The sequence below is a fragment of the Podarcis gaigeae genome (assembly GCF_964106915.1).
Source record: "Podarcis gaigeae genome assembly, chromosome: 6".
In the NCBI taxonomy this organism is placed as follows: domain Eukaryota; kingdom Metazoa; phylum Chordata; class Lepidosauria; order Squamata; family Lacertidae; genus Podarcis; species Podarcis gaigeae.
In genome coordinates this window covers 46,765,244-46,782,665 of record NC_139682.1, presented here as the reverse complement: position 1 = coordinate 46,782,665, position 17,422 = coordinate 46,765,244, and the positions used below count along the sequence as shown (strand labels likewise).

The window sequence follows — 17,422 nt, the reverse complement described above, 5'->3', positions numbered from 1 at the left end:
GGGGAGAAGAACAGGAGTATTTCTAGAACCACAGTCCCGACTAGCGTGAGTGATGATTATACACTCAAACGTGGCCAGATTTGGCTATAGACTGAGCACTGATTACATAAATACATATTTAAAACCAGAATCTTACAGCAGTGAATCTAATTGTCCGTAGACTCGTATATGTGTGCCTAATTAGCATCACATAAATAAATCAACAGTGGATAATTATACAGTGAATCAGCATTTATTTTAGCAAGCACTGCAGCTAACGGCAAAGTTGTGCCTCCGCTGTTGTGAGTTCCTGTTGTGTTATATAAGAAAGGCTCTGAACACAAGCACCTGCTGCCCCTGAAGGATGGCAAAGCCTTGGAGGAAGGCAGAGGAGAGGCCCTTGCCAGGAGCTGCAGCCAATCATCTGCAGCAGAAGCAGCCAAACAGGTTTCCCTCAGCTGCATGACGAGGTTTCCATGCTGCCTTTTGAATTGCAAGGCTTGGGTGGATGGTTTGGCACAGTGGCAGCAGCAGCATCGTCTGCTCACTCGCCCACTGCATCCAGCTGGGGTCCTGGAGAGGAGGATGACCTGTGCGTCAGTCGGTCTCCTGTGTAGTGGCGGCAGGCTTTAAGCTTTCTGGCCAGGTGTCTCCTATTGTGCATGCACACAAATTTGCACAATGGCCCTTCCAAGCTGTCCTAGCCGTCCACCTGAATAGAAGAGGACGAGGGAGGCAAAGATGCATTTATTTGACCTGCACCAGAAACAGGGATGATCCCCAAACCAGCTAGGGAGACAACTCGCCGTAGCTTTTAGCATCTCCGTGTGTGGTTGAACGTGGCTGTTGTCAAACCAGCATCTGCTCCAAGTAGCCCTGTAACTTACTGTAACAACAATAGGTGAGTTCCGTCACTTATTTTTCTGGGGAAAAGGCACCGACTACGGCAATCTGCAAAGAGTCAAAGGAGGAGGATCGCTCTCATTCTCCACTGTCTTCCACGTGTGAAGAACACTCATTGCTATTCCTGTGGCACCCTGCCTCTAAGAATGCTTCCACTTCTTTGTCACCCAGCATTGATTTAATAGTCATAAATTCTTCAGGATTTTCTTACCTGAAGGCCCCTGTTGAACATCAGTCTCGGGGAATTCCACAATATGGTCCCCAGCCGTGGCCCATTGAGATGGACTGACCTCAGGCTCATCTGCCCATGACAAAATAAGAGAGCGCAGTGCAGAATGAGCACTTTACGGGCAGATGGATAGCAGGTGACAAAACTTAATGGTGCTTGCTGTTGGGATAAGGATTAACTCCTCATTCCTGATGATGTGCAATGGTGGCTTGCTGCCATCTCAAGGCCTCCCGTCACCAAATGACCTCCCTAATGTGCAGGTGCCAGGCTGAAATGCCACCTCTATTGTCGGGTCAAGCAAGAAGCCCAGGTCTTAAGAAATCCAAGAAAACAATGATGTATTGTTGTTGTTAGAAGCACAAGGGGAATAACAGAATGGTGGAATCTGTGGGAAGGATTTTCCCTCTGTGCGGAAATGGTATGTGGGTTTACCCCCCAGTAATTCTGCCCCCAACAAGCAGATATGCCAGAGGTCAGCAAACATTTTCAGCAGGGGACCAGTCCACTGTCCCTCAGACCTTGTGGGGGGCCAGACTATGTTTTGTAAAAAAATAATGAACGGATTTCTATGCCCCACAAATAACCCAGAGATGCGTTTTAAATAGAAGGACACATTCTACTCATGTAAAAACACGCTGATTCCCGGACTGTCTGCGGGCTGGATTTAGAAGGCAATTGGGCCGGATCCAGCCCCTGGGCCTTACCTTGCCTACCCATGAGATATGCTGTGCTGAAAATACTCCAGATTCAGGGGGCTGAGGAGAGAGCAATACTGAGCTCCTTACTGAGTAGGAAAGGAATAGGACTTAGTTTCTTGTTGAGCGATGCAGCAACAGACTGGTTTCCGGTACTCCTGTTTGCTGTCCCCCCCCCCCCCGCCCATGGATCGTAAAGTAATAATGCTTTTTAGTAATAATTTTAATTCCCATGCCTTGTTGGTGTTTTTTCTGCCAGTTTCAAAGGGGTGCAAGTGGAGATTATAAATGGCTGATTTATATGCTTTGTGACTGGTATTGTAACCATCTTGTGAGGACTTGTCATATAAATCTTTTAATAATAATAATAATAAAATCATTTTGCCAGCATAATGATTTTACTATTGATGGGGGTCATCATGAGAGGTTTAACTATATGTATGGTTGCTTTTTCTGCAGGTTCCCTGTATTAACGCAGCAGATTTCTGCATCCCCCTCAGAATTCTGTATTGAATATACATCCCCTCTGAATAAGAACAAGTGGGGCTTTCTCCTTCTGCTTTCTGTTTTAAATATGCTATGCTGTAATACTGTAATCGTGCTTCTAATGATGTTCCTTGGGCAATGGACATGGAATGTTTCTTTGTTGATGCTCTTGGATTTCTTAGCAACTGGGAGGGGGGGGGGAAACGGACTCTGCAGTAATTCTGGCCCTATCTAGGGGTAGATTCCAGAAAGTAGTGCAGATCCTCCCTTGGCCTTCTGCTTGTGGAGTGCCACAGGATTCAATCGGTTCTTGACACTGCTGGGGGAAGTCATCCAGAGGTGCTGTTGTGCTGGTGACAGCCAACTCTCTCTGCCACGCATTTCCCACCAAGGCAGTGGATGTTCTGAACTGGGGCTTGGAGACATTCATTCTTATTTGCTTGCACAAAACTTGCACAGTGGTTAGAATATGTCCGGTCTTTATTGAGCATTTGTTTCTATTCATTCATGGGTTGGTTATATGACAAGGATCATTCATCCTGATAGGCTTTGTTTACACCTGTTCCTCTTCATCATTTGTTCCTCCCACACTTTTCAGTGAACTTCCCAGTCACTTTCTAAACTGCAAAAAGGTTATTAAAAAACACACACACACACAAGGCGGATTTGTTGCACTAGGGCTACAGAGTGCTTTAATCTGCTTGAATTGCAGAAACCTAATGTTCTGGTAAGCAACTGAATCCCTCCTGCAAAATAGTGACAATCAGGAGGCACCCAATGATGATAAGAGTGGTCAAAACAATGCTTAATGAAGATATAGGGAGGTCCTGTTGCTTGAAGGTATCTCTGATCTAGAGATAGGTATATAACTGGTGGTAGACCGGGAGGCTTAGGCTTTTTCTTGGAGAGGAATGGCTCAGCCAAGTGATGCCTCACTTGTACTACTGTAAAGAGCTGCACACAACTGCTTTCAAAAAGTGCTTATAAACCACAGCTGCTTCAGAATGCTGCTCTTAGGATTTTGAGTGGAGCAGCCCACGAAGGGCTTGTAATGCCATATTTGCAGCAACTGCACTGACTTACAGTTAGTTTCTGATCCCAACTGAAAGGTCACTTTCATATTCACAGCCTTAAATCTACTGGGTCCAGGATATATTTTTAGGGCCACCTGATATTGTATAAGCTTACTTTGAAGTCCTCCTCTGCATGCTCCTGATCATTTGAAGTACTGTGTGTGTGTGTGTGTGTGTGTGTGTGTGTGTGTGCAGAATAGGACACACACACGCACATGCATGCAGTGCTTTTTTTCTAAAAAAATGTTTACAGGTACTCTCATTCCGCCTGAGAGTCAGGAAACACTGTGACAGGAAATGAGGCCACCATTGGGGGTAGCAATGGAACTGACAATTCACTGTGCTACAAAAGAAGTGAAAAATTATTTTTTTAAAAAGTTTCTTCTCCCGTTAGATTCACAAAATGTTTAGGTGTATGCGTCCCCCTGCGTCCCCTCCCCCAGAAAAAAGCACTGGAGAGAGAGAGAGAGAGAGAGGAGTTTTTATTGAAAGTTTTCAGCATGCAATAAAAAATAAACTAATTTAAATGAAAAAGAAAGAAAGAAATAAAACAGAGAAAACAGGAGCAAAAAAAGAAAGAGAAATAAAATACAGAACTCTCTTAACCGTTATCTTACAAATAAAAGGGGGTGGTCCCTCCCAGCTCTCAGCTGGAAACTTCCATTTCTTCTTCCAGCCTCCCACCCTGGGAGTTCTTCCCTTCCCTGCCTCCGTCAGTCCTCCATCACCTTCCTGTGAGTATCCTCATCAACCAGACCTTCTCAGTGATGATTCCAAAGTAATAGAACTTCCTTCCTAGTCCTTCCTAGGCCACGTTGGGGTATTCTGAATGCATTTTTATGACAACTGTATGCTGTCCCCGCCCCTTGTTTCTGCTATTTGATGTTTCTTTTGGGTTTTATTGCATTTCCTCTTCTGCACTGTGTTACCCTCACTCTGAATGCGTGTCCAGGGAGCGGGGAGATGGGGAAAGCACCAACAGATGCTGGGAAGGAAAGCACAGGTGTTGGCTATGCTGGTGCTTTCCTGCCTATTGTGTTATGATAACTGGATGGTCTTAGTTGGGAAGCCGACATATTGCTACCCCACCTAATGGTAGATTCTGCCCCTGCACACTTCAGCACCTTGGGGTGGTGGGAAATCACGCCAAAAAGGATGGATGCTTTTTAGATCAGGTGTAAGGGTTCGCACACAGTCACAAACACTTGTGGTTTCTGCTCAGATGTACATGAAATTCTTTGTCCTTGAGATGACTGCTGTATTGCAACACTCTTCATGCTTCAGGGGTCATTAATAGCACCATGGCAGCACTTGGTGACAAAACAGAGCATTAACCTGATTAGCTCATATTTGAGCACATCCTTTGCAAACAGCCTGGTCTTCCTTAGGATGAGACAAATGTCTCCAGTTTTGTGGAATGAGACTATAGATGGGTTTTTACACAAGCACACCTGGGGGGAAGGCTGGGAGACTTCATGTCAGGGACATGAACTGGAAAAGAACCTGCTTCACAATGTGGTTTGGAGGGATTTCCAAGCATGGGGGCTTGCATCCAAATATGCAGGGACCAAGGATACAGACAAGGGGTTGTGGGTGTGAGATCATGTGGGTCTTTGATAGTTTACTTTGTTCCCAGGTTATTTCTCAGCTAGAAATCAATGTAGTCATCCAGTGGCTTGGGTTAGTTGAGAGTTAGAAAAACGAGTTCTGGAGTCATTATTACTGTGGGATGGAGGAGTCGTGGCAAAACGACACTAAGTACATTTGTAACTTGACAAGGTTTGAAATGCTTAGGAGGGGCACAGTTGCACTGGGCTTCAAGTTTCACAAACAGCTGCTGAAGTGAAATGGGCATAGGAGATTCCATGGCAACAAATGGGACCCATGTAGTTTCCCTATTGCCCTAGTGAGGAAACACCATCCTTTGGGCAAATCTTGCTCTGCCAGGGGTTCCAACCTGGAAGGCCATTTTTCAAAACCACTCCCACCTGTCAATCATCTAACAATCTGTTGAGCAGAGGAGTAAATCCTGCTCATTTTGGTAGGGTTCAATGCAAAACTGTTCCCAATCAGGGGACTTGGGCATTTCAGAGCACCAAGTCACTTGTTGGCCACCAACTTGGATGACTTTCAAAGAGGACAAATTCATGGAGGATAAAGCTATCAGTGTCTGCTAGTCATGGGGTGACTGTCTTGCCTCCCCTGTTGGAGGCAGTGTGCTTCTGCATGTCAGTTGTTGGGAATGGCAGGTGGAGAGAGTGCTGCTGTGCTCAGGCCCTTCCTTCAGGCTTCCCACACGTTGTTCATTGTGAGAAGAGGATGCTGAAGTAATTGAGCCTTTGGCCTGATCCAGCAGGACTCTTCTGTTCAAGCAAAAGCTTATTGGCAAAACGGAACGATCCTTATCCTGACTCTAAGAACTATGTCACGTTGCCGCTTTCTAACAGCAAAGACAATGCCAATTTCTTAAACTAATCTCTGGAGCAAAGAGGCACTTGCAGGAGCAGCCCAATGCTGTGGTAGTTCGTTTACTCCTCTGCTGCTTGCAATGGGATGAAAATGGAGCCCTGCTTAAACTTCATTGATGGTAGGTGGCAGAAATTCTTCAGGAGAAGCCAGGAGGTGACAGCTGTACTGTATGTGGCACTGCCATGTTGCCCTACAAGATGCCATTTTGTGAGTTCCAGCTGCAGCCTTGGAATGCCTCCTCCTAGCGGTGGTGAGGGCAAGTGGGATGTATTTGTGGTCCACACACCATCCAATTCCCCTGTTGCCGACACTCTGCCTGCGTTGCTATCTCTCGCAGAGGGAACCTCCCCCCTGCTGTCTGTGCCTCAACAATAGTGTCAGCAGGCTCAAAGTAAATAGTTATTTTATAATCTTATGTTTCTATCAGTCAACTAATGGGCTCTCTCAAACACCAGGGCTGCAGGAGTTCTGTGCCATTAAGCTGTATAATGCCATATTTCTCAGCTGACAGTCCTGTGCTCTCATCAACATTGCTTACAGTGGCAGAATCATAATCAAAGCAGGTGGAAAGAAAAGAGGAACAGCAGACTCCTTTACAGAGCAGCGTGATGTGAAGGGCAGGCTGGATGCCTTGGGAAAGGAGCTTGGGGGCAACTGCTGGACCAGCAGCTTAAATCCCAGTAGTATTTCAGAGGGAGAATTCAGGCAACGCAGCATATTTGGCTCCCAGATGCTCAATCCCCACAGCATCTCTCTGCTGCCTGCTTGACCTTCCTTGCAATGCAAGATGTCAGCCTCAGATGCTTTGCCTTTAGGAGTCACTGCATGCCAGGGTGGACCTGCCCTAAAAGCTGGCTCTTGAATGCAGATAGACAGACTCCATGGAAAGGGAGTCTACAAATCTTCTTCTTCTTCTTCTTCTTCTTCTTCTTCTTCTTCTTCTTCCTCCACTCGTAGCTGAGTAAGATTGTCTTCCATAAACACAGTTTTAACAATGAGTCCTTAAGTGACTGTGGTGGCCAATTCTGGATCCACACGTCCTTCCACAGTGGGGACATTGGTATCCTGGCAGGAGTTGATAATGGTGTGGATTTGCCAAGCGTGCCTTCCTCTTAGCATGTTTCTCCCTTTCATCCTGAGTTTGAGTGTCTTCAAAGCCCATGACACCTTTGGTAAAGGCTGTTCTCCAATTGGAGCGCTCACAGGCAAGTGTTTCCCAGTTGTCAGTGTTTATACTACATTTTTTTAGATTTGCCTTGAGACAGTCTTTGAACCTCGTTTGTTGACCACCAGCATTATGCTTTCCATTTTTAAGTTCGGAATAGAGTAGTTGCTTTGGAAGACGATCATCAGGCATCCGCACAACATGACCAGTCCAACAAAGTTGATGTTGAAGAATCATTGCTTCAACACTGGTGATCTTTGCTTCTTCCAGTACACTGGTATTAGTTCGCCTGTCTTCCCAAGTGATGTGTACATTTTTTCAGAGACACCCTTGATGGAATCTTTCAAGGAGCTGGAGATGGCATTTATAAGTGGTCCATGTTTCACAAGCATACAGTAAGGTTGGTAGTACAATAGCTTTGTAAACAAGCATTTTGGTTTCCCTGTGAATGTCCCGGTCCTCAAACACTCTGCACTTCAATCAGGAGAAAGCTGCAGTCGCAGAGCTCAGGTGATGCTGGATTTTGGCAACAGTGTCGGCCCTTGTGGAAAGATAACCAGGTAGGAGAAGTGCTTGACATTTTCCAACATTACACCATTGAGTTGGATTTGTGGCACTGCAGAGGGGTTATTTTGTACTTGGTTTCATTTGGGAGTTCCAACAGTATCTGAATGGCCACTGATTCCGCATTCCAGCTTTAGGGAAGCAATAAGGGGAGCTTTTTGCTGAACCACAGGAGTGGAGTGAGAGTGGCACTGGAAAAAACTATGAGAGGGAAAACCAGAGCATTGTAGAGTGGGGACAGAGATTCTTTATATCAATGACTGTAGCTTCTATGCAGCAGCAGCAGACTTCTCCTTCAAGGGTATGGCTAACTAGGGAAAAAATATCAGTTTGTAATTTATGATTATCATATGCAATTTGTGCAATCAGGAGCTGATACTGCAAGGAAAGAGATGAACTGCAAAAGAGGGTCAAGCAAATCAGAGCCCTGAGCTGCCAATAGCAGCAGGCTTATTTTGGGTGATGGTGCTTCAAAGGCATCAGTGTGAGCCAATCAAGATAACATGCAGGAAGAAGTGGTGGTGAATGAGTCATATGCTGCTTCCTTGGTCTCTTGATGGGTCCCAAAAGTGGTGCATGCTGCAATTTCTGGCTACCACCACTGAGTAAAAGGTGTCTAATTTGACACACTCCTGGGGACATCTTCACAGCTGCCTTGCAGACGTGCTTGTAGACCAGTGGCTCCAGCTACATAGTTGGTGCAATTGTGAGGCTCAGGTCTTTGGCAGTGCTGTTGCAGGCTGGTCCTTCTTTCAGAGCTATGCCAATCCCTTCAGCTGTACCATAATTAAATGCAATGGCAAGAACGGGAGCCCCAAACAATACAGAGAAGGGATGCCATTTGCAGCCACACAAAAACCATTAAGCATGAATCAAGCAGAAAGCTTTGTGTTTTTGCTTAGTGGTGCAAGGTGTTGGGGTGCATCTTCAAAAGCAGGATCCCATCATCCCCAAAGCAGAAGAAGAGACGGCTGCCTGGAAAGGGAAAGGCCGGTCATGCTATTTGCTGCTGCTCCACACATCCCCTCTTTGCTGTGCTCGTGGCTTTCCAGCTCATCCGTCATACAGCAACGACAGTCAGCGTGTGACTAATTTACCCGTAGCTGACTTTAATAAATCATCAGGAAAGCACCGGCTCGGGCACAAATGAAAAATTACTTAATTTTAATTAAGACTGCACAATTAATTTGCAGGACTCCTGCCAGGAGCTGGGGGGTCACTCCGTTCCTGAGCCAGTGCAGTTGGCTTGCGTTGCAGATGGTAATAGAAATCCAGGCTGTTTGGCTGAAATCTGTGTGGGATGAGATGAGGGCAGGAAGCCTGCAGGGCTGGCAGGCACCTGCCTGTTTGGAAACAAGCAAAGCCTTCAGACGGCATTAAGAGGAATGCAAGGCAGGAATAGATACAGTGGTACCTCAGGTTACAGACGCTTCAGGTTACAGACGCTTCAGGTTACGGACTCCGCTAACCCAGAAATAGTAGCTCAGGTTAAGAACTTTACCTCAGGATGAGAACAGAAATCGCATGGCGGCAGCAGGAGGCCCCGTTAGCTAAAGTGGTACCTCAGGTTAAGAACGGACCTTCAGAACAGTTCTTAACCAGAGGTACCACTGTATGTAGGTTGGATACATGGGGTTGGATCCCATGGGCTGCTTTGGATTTGAGCATTTCTAGAAGGGTTTCCTGGTTCTTTTTTGTAAACAGCAGAGCTCCCCATGCACCCATCCCATATGCCACAGCACAAATTCGTTCTGAAAGTCATCTCGGCCTCAAAAGCAATTTGGCACCTATACCAGGAGAGGTTCCCGTTTAAGAGACACAACAGGCAATGCCCCTTTGCATATGGGTCAGGCCAATGACCCATCTGGCCCAGCACCCTGTTCTCACAGTGGCCCCCCATATGCCTGTGGAAAACCCTCAAGCAGAACCTAAGCACAAAAGCACTCTCCCCACCATGGTTTCCAGAAGCACTGGAGAGAGGCATGATTCTGATCATAGCTAATATTGACCCTGAGGATATTCCTGCACACAGACCAAACATAGGAAGAGCCCTGCTGGGTCAGATTAAAGGCCCATCTAGTCCAGCTCCAAATTTTCCACCGTGGCCAAATAGTTGCCTATGGGGAGCTCACAAGCAGGGCATGAGGACAACGGCTCTCTCCCACTGTTGTTCCCCAAAGACTGGCATTCAGATCCATACCTCCTTTGGTGCAGGGAGCAGCCATGAGACTAGCAATCATTCACAACCTTGTCCTCCATGAATTTGTGTACTCCCCTTCCTCTATTATTATTATTTTTAAAAAACTGAATAGCACTATAAACATATTTTTACATATAAATAAATAAGCTCCGTATTGTATACACAAGGGCTATGCAATGGCGGTGACATGTGGGGCAGGGGACAGGTGACAATGAGCGTTCACCGAAGAGTCGCTACCTTGTCTCTTGTGTTACCGGCACACCAATTTGCTCCCGCTGTGAGCTCTGACAATGTGATTACTCTCCTGGGTTCCAAGACTATCTTAAGACACAGTTGAAAACAGATCAGACATCAAGGTTGCAATTGTAATGGCAACTGTCATATAAAATGATTAGATGAAGTACAGATAGAACTGTTGGGAGATGCAAGCTGATGATCAGAAGTGCAGTTCTGTTCTGAGCTGGTGTGTTTTGGCTACCAGATGCCATGGGTCAGCACCCGGGGGTGGGGTGGGGGTGGGGGGTGGGATGCTGCCATTGCCTGTGCTTCTTTGTGGCTTTTAACTGGCCTTGATTGATAGGGCAGGATGCAGAGGCAGATGGATGAGTGTATGAAGCAGGCTGGCCATTCCTGTGTTTTTAACCTGAACCTTCTAATATATAACCAATTCTACTGGAATCAATAAGGCCATCAAAGAGTAAATGGATTGAGGATTGTGGAGCGTTTCATCTTATGTAGAAGAGGAAAATAATGCGGGAAAGGAAAGGGAAGCTCTTTCCAAACATATGGTTGCTTTTTTTTTTTCTTTCGTGTTACCAGCGGTTTGATGGATGCTGCTACACTGTGAAATAGCCTGTAATTACTCAGTGGGACAGTGTGGATTCATCAAGCAGTGATCAATATTCACAGCATCCAATCAGGTAAAAGTCTTCAGTCCTGGTCTTCGGGCATAAAGAAGCTCTAAGCTGATGGATAGATGCTGTTTACGTGACAAGCCACATTACAGGATTCTCACAGTAATGCAGTACACACACACACACACACACACACACACACACACACACACCTACCTTCAGCTATTTATTGTATACATGGGGGAGTGGAGAGCAAAATGTGGGATAGGGAGGAAAGGGGGTGGAAAAGATTCGGGGGAGGTGCCTGCCCACCATTGGCTGTGACCTCATACACCACCAGCAAGTGACTTCCAACAGATTACTCTGAGGGAATGTGGTTCCTGACAGGAAAAATAAAGGTTTTGCACCCCTGTTCTATTGGCTCATTCACACAGGGCATTAAAGGGAAGCAACACTATCCCTCCCTTCCATGACAATGTCATTTTGTGTACCTTGTTGTTGTTTTAAAAAAATCAATGCTGAGTGTTAGTCAAGTGTTGGGCCACCATCTAGCTCCTGAGTGGAGCTGATCCCAACACAATTAGGAGTTCCCTCTAAGGTTCTTCTGTAGCCGTGGCGTCATTCTGCATCAGCGGCAAGGATTGCACCACGCCTCTCCAGTGCAACGGAATGAATGCAGAATGAATGCACATCTCTCCTGATTATTTAGGGGAGAAGGAGCCTATCAATTTCACTCCAGGGTTCCCAATAGCGAAACCAGCAAGCATCCATTTCCTTTCCTTTTACATCTTTTAATCTTATTTTGTTGATCATTTTAATATACAGAAAAAGACAGAAAGGGTAAAATTGTGAAAAACAAATAAGCTGATGTCCAGCATAAAACAAACAGATTGCAGATTTCCATATCATAACCAAGCAGAGTCAATTAAAATCATAAAGGTCCAAATAATATAAACAGATCTGCAGTCTTGAACCTTCTTACTCCAGTACCTTATACAAGCACCCAGTCTTTCTACCATTTTTTTAATCTCGTTATCTGCCTTCTCAGACTCCTACCATAACATCACTTTTCAGGGGAGCAAAAAGAGAGCTGTGAACTATTTGCCCAAGGGAGAGAATACACCTGGAGTATGCTTTCCGTGGGCATGTGACAAATATTTGACCTTAAGTACGCATGTTTGGAAGTAAACTATGTTGATGCCAGTGGAACCTATTTTTGAGTAAACATGGTTGAGATCAATATTCAAGCCCATCATTTTCAGAAGAGGTAATTGTATTTGCAGTGGTTCACTGAGAGGCAATCTCTTTCTGCAAATTTAGCTCCAACTCCCTGGTGAAATCCTTGCAAGTAGTCATTGGGGTTTGCTTTTGCCTCTTCCAGCTACGTGTGGCGCTTGGAGATGATAGATGCTGTGAGTGCAAGAGGGCATCATGTTTCCATGCCACCGAGCTGTGATCAGAAAACCCTTTGCTAGCTTTTTGGCTGGTCAGAAAGGGATGAAGAGGAGGTGGCAGTCAATGGGAATTAATCTGGATTATTATTTTTAAAAGAGGAAGTACCATCTCATTTCAAGCAAGGCAACAAGATGAAGTCAACGAATGCCTGTGTTTGGTAGATACCTGACCCCCTCCCTTCTCCTTTTCTGACCCCAGGAGTACATTTGCTTAGCAACCTGCCTTCCACTCTCTTTCAAAATTCTACTGAGGGAAGGTTTTACTTCTTCAATTTTGTTCCATTAGAAGTAATGAAAAGGATCTGTCAGCATGAACATCTGGAATTTCTATTGGGGAAAACTAACTTTCAGCCGAGGAGCTGACTCCTGCTGCAAAACAACAAGCCCCTGGATACATCAGCAACAGGCAGGAGGTCTTTTTATGCTTCTCTTGCCCTCAAGCGGCTCTGGCAGCTTTCAAGTGTTCCACCAGGAGGACCACTGTCTCTGGCGAAATCTGACTAAATGGGTGCATTGATTTAATGCTAAGCAGATGCTGTCAAGTAATTAAGACTCTCCACTTGGAGGAGTTGCATTGGGAAAGGATGAGAAGACACCCCCCCCAAAGATGACTAGGCTTCTTTTATCATTGTTTAAGATGGGATGGGTGGATGGATAATAAACGAATGAATGAATGAATGAATGAATGGAGGTATTTTGCTGTGGTGTGCCTGGAAAATGGAAGTCGCTAAGCAGGCACATGACAAATGGAGACAGAGAAAGAGAATAGAGATAGATAGCAAAGAGAGATCTCTGATATGGACTGCTCTGGCCTTAGGGGCCTTTTCAGATGATGAAAGAAATGGCTTTTTTTGTTTGTTCAATGGGGAAGGGTCATGAGTCTTGCATACAGAAGGTCCCACATTCAATCCCTTGCATATCCAGGTAGGGCTGGGAGAAGACTTGCTGTCTGAATCCCTGGAGAGCTGCTGCCAGTCAGCATAGATGATACTGAGCTAGACAGACCAATGGCAGCTTCCTATGTTCCTATGCCCGCCTTCCCCAACCTGGTGCCATGCTGGCTGGTACTGATGGAAGCTGTAGTCCAAAGTATCTGGTGCCATGCTGGCTTAAACGTCATGAGGGCAGGCTTTGTAATCTGACCCACAGGAGGTAGGTGCCCTCAGTTTGCAAGAACATTTGTCTTGTCTGAACAACAAAGGTGACACACAGGGAGGAAAAAAGCCAAATATTAAAGGTCTTAATCCCCAGAAGAATGTGTTTATTATTCCTGCTCCAACATTAAGTAATAGGATTGCATCTGCTCAAATGAAACATGCTGGAGTCTAAGCTTTATTCTAATCCAGATGTATCTGTGGAAAGGAAAAGGAACTCTGCATAGGCGCCAAAATATTTTTTTACTTAATGAGTACTATGGCTAAGCATGGGTCTTGCAAACGGGTTCCAGGGGCTGGTTCTGATGGGACACATTTTAAGACATTTCTATATTATTTTATTGTAAGCATGTGAACCTACGCATATTTGCTTGGGAGTAGATTCCCCTATGTTATTGGGCTTATTTGTGTGCTTAGGATTGGAGCCTGAGACCTGTGGAGGCAAGCCTTAATTCTAGCATTATATTTGCATGGCACAAAGTAATACTTTCTTTAAAGGTCCTGTACAGAAATGGTATCAGCCCAAGATCCGTGCATTGCCTCTGAGTTGCTTATAATAAGACTTGTATTAAAACTAAAGAGGGTTTGGTTGATGGATATCCTGCCTTTGAAGTAATCAATTAAATTTAAACAAATTTTCATGTCACTAGAACCTTTTGGGCTATTGAAATCACTATTAAGATAACTTAACAATTTAATAAAGAAAAGCTGCAACGTGTTGTGGGAAGGAAAAGCCCCACTTATTATATTATAATTCCTTTTTCATTTCCTATTGCAGTAACACAATACCATTACCAAACCAAAATAGCCTCAGTATATAAACTCGGGTGCCCTAAAACTCCAAGCCTTGCCCATTAAGATTTGCCTCTGCCAATTAATCAGCTAAAGCTTTAGCTGATTAATGTAGTACAAGAAGCTCGCAGCCTTCATTAAAACTTGCAGTGCCTTTCCGACAAAGCCATCGCTTCTCAGCAGGACTTTCCATGCATGTACCTCATGCGTATCTCTTCACTTGTGACAAATCTGCCTATTTTACCATATTTTCACATGGCGAACATAGAAGTGCATGTCCGTGGGAGTTCCCATATTGCCTATGCAAGTTGTGCATCGCAAACTGGCCATGTGGAAAGGGTTAGGATAATTTCTGGATGCTGGGCCAGCAGGCTGCATGGGGGTGGTTTTGACCAGTGGGGGGTGGAGGCGAGAGAGAATCTCGCTGTTCTGCACTAGCTCCCAAGCCTGTCAGAGGCACCAGCTGGAGTTTCACCCAGGTGTCAGGCACAGGCAGGTGGAATGTGATTCTCATTTCACAGAATCATTAATCTTCTTTTGGCAGCCTTGCCGAGGAGATGGGCTCATGTGAGATGTGGCCTCCTCACCCCCATTCTTTTGGCAGAGGGAGTGCCTGTTCCCAAGACATCTTGCTCTCTCCATATGACATAAACCAAAATGCCTGTACAAGAGAGAAAGGGGGCTTCTGCTCTGTCTAGAGGCCCTGGGCACAAAGTTTCGTCACTGGGAAGGTTTGATCTGCCTGGGCTGTGGGGAGGAAGAGCTGCCAGGAAGAAAGAGAAGGCCTGCAGAAGATCCCATTGAGCCATGGCACAATCTGGTCAGGACTTCAGGGCAGGAGTCCGGAGCCTCACTTGGCAGATGAACAGGGGGGCTCTGCAAATGCACCTACTAGGCAGGGAGAGGCTGCCCCAGATGATGCAACATGCTGGGCATGGGTGGGAATGAGGCAGTTACTGACACCAGATCTTCCACTGCTGTCACCACAAACTGAGGGGTGACGACATGATTGTGATTAATGAAAAAATGCATCTGTAGCAAATGTTTAACAAAAATGTGATTTTAGCAAAGAAACTACAAGACAGCTTCAGGAGTGAAAATGAATGTAACTACAGAGCAAAAGAAAAATCTTTCAACACCCTTGTTTCGTATGGAAGAGCACTTGAAGCCCATGGTTCCTTTGCCTCTATCTCCCAGATTTTCATTAAACAACCCTTTGAGCAGTGCTTTTTTCTGGGGGTATTCAAGGGTATGCACCTTTTTTTCTAGAAGAAAAGTGCTGGTTAAAAAGCACTGATATTCACCAGAGCAGAGATGAGGCATCTATGGCCCTGTATCACGATGGGTGCTGCAACGGAACAGTACCTGGAGTCTTGCATAGGTTCCCCATTCCTAGACCGGAGCAACTTGTAGGTCAGTTTCACTTCCTTTAAAATGGAAGCCAAGCTGTTCAAAAAAGTGAAAGGCAAACTGTTGGAAAGTTGTCTTCATTGTGTGGTCCCTTGTAAGAGTCACCTTGGAGTCAGAAGGTGTAAATCACTTGACTTTGTTTTGATGTGAGGTTGATTCTCAGCAGCTGATGGATCTGGCTCAGAGCCAGCATGGCAGAGCCAATGGAAGAAACTTTGGGTAAAGGTAAAGGACCCTTGAATGGTTGAGGCCAAGTCAAAGGTGACTATGGGGTGCAGCGCACATCTTGCTTCAGACCGAGGGAGCCAGTTTTTTCCCGCAGACAGCTTTCCAGATCATGTGGCCAGCATGACTAAATCGCTTCTGGTGCAATGGGACACCATGATGAGTGCCGGAGCGCACGGAAATGCCATTTCCCTTCCCGCCACAGTGGTACCTATTTATCTACTCGCACTGCTATGCTTCCGAACTGCTAGGTTGGGAGGAGCTGGGACAGAGCAATGGGAGCTCACCCCTTCATGTGGACTCAAACTGCCAACCTTCTGATCAGCAAGCCCAAGAGGCTCAGTGGTTTCGACCACAGCGCCACCCACTTCCTTTGCTGCCTCTGCAACCTCAGCTCGCTTGATGCTGGTCCATTATACCCCATTTGCTAATAATAATAATAATAAATTTTATTTATACCCCACCCTCCCCAGCCAAGACCGGGCTCAGGGCGGCTAACACCCAATATAAAAACAATTGATTGAAATACAGCTTTTTAAAAAAAGATAAAATACAACATTAAAACATTAAAATGCAGCCTCATTTCAGTGGAAACTCAAATCAAAAACTTTTGGGGGATGAAAACATCAAGTCTTCACCAAGGCTAACTATCCAGACTGGTCCTACATGGGCCAGAAAAAAGCCAGGGAAGTCCCCAAATAGGAGTTCCATCACAGAAGGAGAAAGGAAAAAAGAAAGAGGGGGAGGGAATCAAATTGATTCCAAGCCAAAGGCCAGGTGGAACAACTCTGTCTTACAGGCCCTGCGGAAAGAAATCAGATCCTGCAGGGCCCTGGTCTCATGAGACAGTGTTCTACCAGGCCGGAGCCAGTGTTGAAAAGGCCCTGGCTCTGGTTGAGGCTAATCTGACTTCCTTAGGGCCCGGGACCACTAGGGTGTTGCTATTTATGGACCTTAAGTTCCTCCATGGGGCATGGTGGGAGAGGCAGTCCTGTAGCTGAAGCTCCCTGACCAAAGTGGGGAGGTGAATCTTAGTCCACTTTTTCCCATGCCAGTATCAGCTCTGATAGGGAGGCATGATTGAAGTCATAGCTCTCCCCACCCCCGTCCCGCTCCCAGAAGCTTCCTCCAGCAGCAAAACACAGATGGGATTATGCAGAAAGAATGTCCTTCAAGGTTAGTTTGCTTCTCATTTCTGCTCCCTGAGATGAGAAACCTGCTGAAAGTTTGAGAAATCTGAAATAAGTTTCCAGGGCATTACAGTCCCTTATTACTGCTGTTTGTTTCTGAGACCAGAGGGATTATCTGAATCAGTGAACTGAGAAATTCTATCATTCTTGCAAAAATGGGTTGAAACAGAGGTGGCTTGAGGCACGAGGGAGCAATTAGAGTGACCTTGAAGGCCCAAGAAGAGCAGCTCTTCAGCAGGACGGACACCTCAATTAGGATTGCTGCGGGTGGCCAGAGGAAGGGGTGGGAAGGTGGGAGATGACCGGCAGCAGCCCAGCGGGTGGCCTCAGGGCCAGAGCTAGAAAACAGCAGCACCTTTACTCTCCCCTCTTCCCCTGGAAAATACAAAACAAAAAGAGGTTACAAATGGGAAGCATGACTCTTTGGGTGCTTCCAGACTGCCAGTATTTTGTGGGAGAGGTTTAAGTGAATCCTGAAAAACTAAGTTTGTACAATTAAAGTGGATTAAACTTCTCTGTTGCCCTTGCACAACAAATCCATTTTTTAAAAAGGACTTTCATGGTATGGAAAGTGAAGGGG

The 17,422-nt window shown here is 45.7% G+C and overlaps 2 long non-coding RNA genes across 2 annotated transcripts; one reads left to right on the top strand and one right to left on the bottom strand.

Annotated features, from left to right (window-relative positions):
• Positions 1 to 213: 213 nt before the first annotated feature.
• LOC310847840 lies at positions 214 to 1,982 on the bottom strand. Its single transcript, XR_014566048.1, has 2 exons — positions 1,897 to 1,982; positions 214 to 691 (listed from the first exon to the last, which is right to left on the bottom strand). It is a non-coding gene; the product is annotated as an uncharacterized lncRNA (long non-coding RNA).
• Positions 1,983 to 2,516: 534 nt separating this feature from the next.
• Positions 2,517 to 12,593, top strand: LOC310847452. Its single transcript, XR_014565813.1, has 3 exons — positions 2,517 to 2,631; positions 4,042 to 4,099; positions 12,358 to 12,593. It is a non-coding gene; the product is annotated as an uncharacterized lncRNA (long non-coding RNA).
• The last annotated feature ends 4,829 nt before the right edge of the window (positions 12,594 to 17,422 follow it).